Source organism: Manis pentadactyla, chromosome 4, assembly GCF_030020395.1.
Source record: "Manis pentadactyla isolate mManPen7 chromosome 4, mManPen7.hap1, whole genome shotgun sequence".
Classification (NCBI taxonomy): domain Eukaryota; kingdom Metazoa; phylum Chordata; class Mammalia; order Pholidota; family Manidae; genus Manis; species Manis pentadactyla.
The window spans coordinates 24,018,123-24,024,122 of record NC_080022.1 but is presented as its reverse complement, the minus strand read 5'-3'; the positions used below and the strand labels follow the sequence as shown (position 1 = coordinate 24,024,122).

At 43.2% G+C, this 6,000-nt stretch overlaps 1 protein-coding gene across 4 annotated transcripts in view; it reads right to left on the bottom strand.

Annotated features, from left to right (window-relative positions):
* Nucleotides 1–438: 438 nt before the first annotated feature.
* KHDRBS1 (KH RNA binding domain containing, signal transduction associated 1) overlaps nt 439–6,000 on the bottom strand; it is a 35,792-nt gene continuing 30,230 nt past the window's right edge. For 2 of the 4 annotated variants that reach the window (XR_005024760.2, XR_008996954.1), the window contains one exon: nt 439–751. The gene's annotated coding sequence lies outside the window, so the exon portion shown is untranslated. The remainder of the gene's footprint in view (nt 752–6,000) is intronic. The other 2 variants (XR_005024761.2, XR_008996955.1) reach the window with 1 other exon arrangement.

Below are 6,000 nucleotides of genomic sequence, written 5' to 3'. Positions count from 1 at the left end.
AGGGAGCTGGACAGAAGGCCTTTGGCTTGCTCCCCAAGCTGAGAGAAGCTACTAGAGTGGGACCATTCTTCACTTGACCATACATTTATTGAGCACCTCAGTGCCAGCTATTTGCTGGGTAAGCGATATATAATACAGAGGTGAAGAAGGAAAAGACCTACTCTTCAAGAGCTTTTTGGACAGTTAATAATCAATGAGAAACACAGGCTCCGAGGCTAAGTAACTTGCCCTAAGTGTATAAACCTACTCATTTGGCTTTCCTCAGCCTGTTACAGAGGTGGTGATGAGCCTCCCTCTGGGAGCCCTCTGGAAGTCTCCAGGGGCTTGAAGCTGGCACCCCACAATACAGGTGTGGAGGGTGGGAGTAGGAGACGGTGGTAGGGTGTTCCAGCCAGTTCTTCTGGAGGCGAAGGGGAAGCAGGCAAAGTGGGAATGACACAGTAGAAGCTGTCAGTTTATTGAGATCTGGGAGGCAGTGCTGGTGATACTGTTAGTCTCCTCCGATGTTCAGTCCTGAGCAGGTTTAACGGATAGCATCACAGTCCCCTGCAGCCCTGAGGACTCCATTCTGGGCCTAGAGGCTCTCTTAGGGATCCTGGCTGGTTTTCTGTGGGTAAATCAGACAGATCAAATGGTGGGGAGGGAAAAGACTGTTGAACTCCTCTCCTGGGTTTCTCTGTGCTCAGGAAATGCCCTCAGGCCAGCCTTGACAGAGCAGGCAGTTTTCCTGGTTTCCGGGGTCCTCCAACAGCTGAAAACACAGAGGTAGAACATTAAGAAACATGAAGCTGCCATATCAGGGGGCTCCCCAGCCTCCTATTTGGCCAGGTGTGTCCCTCACCACCTCCCCATCCCATGGACACAGCTCCAGTTGTTTCATGCAGTACAAGTATCTAGGTACACAGACAGGGAGAAAATACAAGTCCACAGCCCATGAGCTCTCTTTTTGCTGTCCATCCAGCAGTGAAAATGGAGCCTCACATCTCATGCTTCCCAACTTTGGCCATATCTGAGCTGAGTGATCGAGGGTAAAATCAACTAAATCTTTGGGTCCTTCAGCTACATAAACTTTGGGGCTTCCAGCTATACAAAGGGGAAAATGATTTCTACTCTGCCAGATATAAAAAAGATAAAGATTAACAAAGGCTTAAAAGCCTTTGGAAGAAAGAGAACAGGAAATAGGCATTTTCTTATAAGCTATTATTAGTACTTAAATCCTAGGTTCAAGGGTTCATCCCTTTTGGCCTTATGAGGGGTTCACCCAATCCCGAATATGCAGGAGAGACACATCCTAAGCCTGGCATGTAGGCAGAGCCCAACTTTAAAAGAAATTAAAGTACAATTCTCCCAGTTCTTTAAGCCAGTAACTCAGGAGCCCTCCTTAATGCCTCCCTCTTCTCCCACATCTAATTAATCACCAAATTAGGATCATGTAATCTCCTAAAAGTCCTTGAATCCATTCACTTCTCTTCATTTTCACTGATATATTCATGTCTCCACAGGTGTTCCTTATTTCTTGTCTGGACTAATGTAGTTTCCTAACTGGTTCCCACAATCATTCACCATACAGGGGAAAGTGAAGTTTAAAAAGCAGAAATCTAAGCATGCCATTTCCTACCCTTCATCCCTGGATTCAGTGGTCTTCAGTGATGACCTCAGAATGAGGTCCAGATCCTGCCTCACTTTGAATCTCCCATGGTCCTAACCCTCTGCCTAGAATGTGCTTCATGTCCTTTCCACAAACTATCTCCCAAACCTACTACCTAGTTAATGCTTCCTTTAGATGTCAGCTTAAACATCATTTCCTCAAGGAAAACCCCCAGAGCCAGACTATGTTCTATGTCCTCACAGCACCCTGCTCTTCTCTTTTACAACACTTATCACAACTGAAGTCATTTTTTTAATAAGATTGATTTCTGTTTATTGTCTGTCTCCCCAAATATATTATATGCTCCATGAGGTCAGGGACCAATTTTATCTTGTTCACTTGCTACTGAATCTCCAGGGTCTAGCACACAGGAGGTGTTACAATTTATAATAGTATGAACATATTTTAAAAAAATGAATGAAAGGGGCCATTTATACTGATCTCTGCAGAGAAGCTTATGAAGAATCCTATCAGAGCACAAGGTATTTCTCTTGCTCAAAGACAGATACAGAGTGTGTTTCCTATATTCCAATCCTAGAGAGCCTGAGAGATGAAGAGCACCCACTTTATAGCTAAAGCTGGGCCATAAACAGCAAGCATGAAGGCTGCAGGAACCAGAGACCCTGGAGAGGGATTAGCTTGGTATCTGACCCCAAATTCTTTGATCTCAAGTTCATATATAGTGCCTGGAGATAAGAGACAGGCTAACCTGAGGTGGGCCAAGGTGGGCTAGAGGTTGACAAGGGAAAATCTAATTCAGACATCTTAATGCAGCATTAAGAACAGAAATAGTGCCCTCATTTCTGGTAATGTGTTCTACTTGGGCAACTGAACTGATAGCCTGGCTATGCCTATGCTCTGCTTGGAAACATCTCAGATGATTTTTTCAGGAGTCCCCACAACCTCCCCAAATTTGCCCTGAAAAAGACAAGGCCTCCATGAGGCAAAAAGCTCCTAGGCTGAGGTGCGGGTAAGCACCGAGATAGCTCGTGTCCCTGTCTTGAGAACTCCTGCCTGCTTATACCGTGCTTGAGATGCGGCCAAAGACAGTTGTCCTGCCTGGCTAGGAATGAGAAGTACACCCGCTGCTGAGAGGCGGCTGCCTCTGCAGTCAAGGAGCTCAAGAAGCTAAACCCCAGCAGCATGGTTATGAAATTCAAGTCCCTTCCAGATCAAGTCTCCCTCCCTTTAGAAAAGAGCTGCAGTTGCCAGAGCACTAGATGAGAACACATCCTCAGCCCGAGGTTGAACAAGCTATAGAGTAGAGGACCTCCAACCCAGGGGTTAGAAAATCGACTTTAGAGGTCACTGTCCATATCTGCTCCTCATTACCCGAAACAAAGGGTTTGGTCTGCTGCTTAAATGCAGCATCCTTGGTAGCTCAGGGCAGCAATTGGGCCACAATAGGACTAAGGTGCAGTCCACCATAGGCTTTTGCTCCTCAGGGCCTACAAAGGCTTCGCAGGGGAACAAAAGAGCAGTTAGGCCCTGCAGTGCACTTCCTCCCCTCCCCCCAACAGCTGCTGTCTCAGACAGCTGTATCCAGCCTGCCTGCTCAAGGCTATTAAATATTCATCAGCTGCTTGCTAGCTTTAAACATGCAATGACTTTAATCCAGAGAGTAGGAGATATATGAGGGTCTGGAGAGAAAGGCAAAGGGAGGGCTTAGAAGAATCTTAATTTTTTGAATTTCAGAAATCTGAAAACTAAGGTAGGGGTACTCATCCTGTACACCAAAGACGGGAATTACTTTCTGTGTAAGCTGCTCTTCTGCTGGTCATTCTAGGTACAAAGGAAAGACTAGGAGGCAGTTAAGTGGGAGCAGAAAGACTTGGGTCTAAACTCCAGCTCTTGAACCCTGTGGTCATCCTGAACTTTACCCATCAGTTTCTCAGGATAACCCAGGGTTGTCTGTGAGAATTTATTGGGATGCTGCTGCATGTGCTATTTCCAGTAGAGTTAGCACAGAATTTGGAGCATAAAATGGAGGAAGAAACTTGATTCATTCAGGACTTAAGAGTGGTAAAGCAAAGCCTTGCTTATTAATTCCTTAAGAGCAAAGTTTCTATCAGGGGGACTCACAGTTTTGATCTCTAATTCATGGGGTTGGATGAAAGGGACAGGATCCTAGCATCCCACCTTCAACTGCTTGGATATCTGAAAGGATATTATTTTTCTGCGAAAGGTAACTAAAAGGCCCTCAGGCAGGAGGGAGAGCAGAGGGCAGGCAGGGGAGGGGAGAATGACCCCTTCACTCTTCCACAAAGGCAAGGTGCCACTTTATAGAATGCTTTTTTTTTCCCTCTTCTGCTCCCTTACCTCCCCATTCACCATCACAAAGGCCTCAGGTCTGCTCAAGTCACTCTTAAACAGAGTCCTTAAACAGATCCTCACGCTGTGGAATGAAGTTCAGAACTGGCACTAACCTACCCTTTCAGATTTTACAGCAGACATTTATTGAGTGCTTAGTATATGTCATGTTCAATGTTGTACTTGTATAATTCACTCAATCTTTGTTTTTAGCAGCAAACTATGGTTTATTCTTATAATGGAATAATTTCACAGTAATAAGAATGAATTATATCCTATACAGGCAAAAATATGGATAAGTCTCAAAAGCATTATGTTAAGTGAAAACAAAAGAATGAATGTTAATTCACTCTATCTTCACGACAATATTGTATTATCCCCACTCAGATGATAAAACTGAGACTTGGGGAGATTAACTCATGCACAGGTCCAAAGCTAGTTGAAGTAGTTTTAGAGGCGGCATGAATTTGAAATCAGTCCGTTTAATGCCACAATAAAGTTCTACGTTAACCTCTATCTATTTGTCTGCCTGGCAAATTCTGTTATCCTTTAAGACTCAACCTGAATGTTCCTCCCCTTCTCTGGTGTTCCCTAAGCCTTTAGACAACTCCTTCAGGATCCCTGAACAAAAGAACTTGATCACACACTACTGTAACTATTTAAGACTTATTTTTTCCCATTAGACAGAGTTTATTGAAGGCAGAGACTATCAATTGATGCAGACCTGTGATGCCAGCCAGCATAAGGGCCTAAGTGGCCTCAGCAGATGTTTACTCCATTAGTAGTAACATTCCTGCAGAAGAAGCCTCCTTCCAGGATAGAGAGTGACTGACTGTACAGGCTCCCTGGTTCTGCCTGAAACTGCTTCTGGTAAAACTGCTTCTAAATTCCAGTATTATCTAGGAGTTGAGACTGATCACAGACTCTGAAGTCAGACTGCCTGAACTTGAATCCTACTTCTGCTACGTAACAGCTGCATGATCTTAGTTTTTTAATTTTTCTGGGCCTCAGTTTCATCATTATGTAAAAATGGGGTAATAGCTACTTTATGCTAAAACTCTTTATGCTAAAAACCATGAAATGTACACTTTAAATGGGTAAATAGTATGGCATATTAAATTATATCCCAATAATCCTAACATGTCTTTTAATCAGGTGGAGAAGATAGTGCATGGCATATAGTTAGAACTGACCAAATGCAATAGTTGCTAAGACACATATTTTTCCTCACATTTTAACATCTCTGTAATCAGGATGCATCTTACACTCGAAATGAAAAGAAGTAAAAAAAAAATTGTGTAGGTTTAATTAGTATTTTTTCTTTCTTTGCAGTACTTAATGATACATCTTATAATAAAAGGCTTCAGTGTCAATGAAATACAGTGTTTTAGAAGCAGCAAGCTTTCAGCATTAAGAATGGACTTTGGTATACAAAAATGTTGATATCCTCTAACCCCCAACATCTTGCTATGCAGCTGTGGTAAATTACTTCACCTCTCCTAGTATCACCTGCCTCATTCACAAAAAATAGGGGCACATAGTAGGCATTCAACTTAAGTTCTTTTCTCCTTTAGCCAGGCAAAGCTATTTTCCCTATGTCACTTCTTCCTCTTTTAAAAAAATGGGCTTAAGATCAATGAATGGAAGTAAATTGAGAATAAAATGAAGGAAAATTAAAATGACTACTTAATAGTAACGCTGTCAGCAAACAGCAGCTCACACAAACAGAAGAGGCTCACACCAAGTCCGAGAATTTATCAAGAAACAGAGCCCATATGCTGCCTGAGGCATTCTAACCCAGAAATGTTCTTTGGGCAAAACCTTGGGAGGACCAGAGCCTCAGAGTTTGAGGCCAGTACTTAAGTTTCAAAAACCTGAGCAAAACATCTACCACCATTATCTATCTCCCTTGGTCACTTCGTTTGGGAGCACTCTGCATATGTGGAGGCAAGGAGTCTTTTGTGTCCCAACTTTTAGGCTGCTGCTCTTGAAACAAAATGGTCTGAGTCTGTTTCATCACTGGTTGCCAGAAAGCCCCAGCA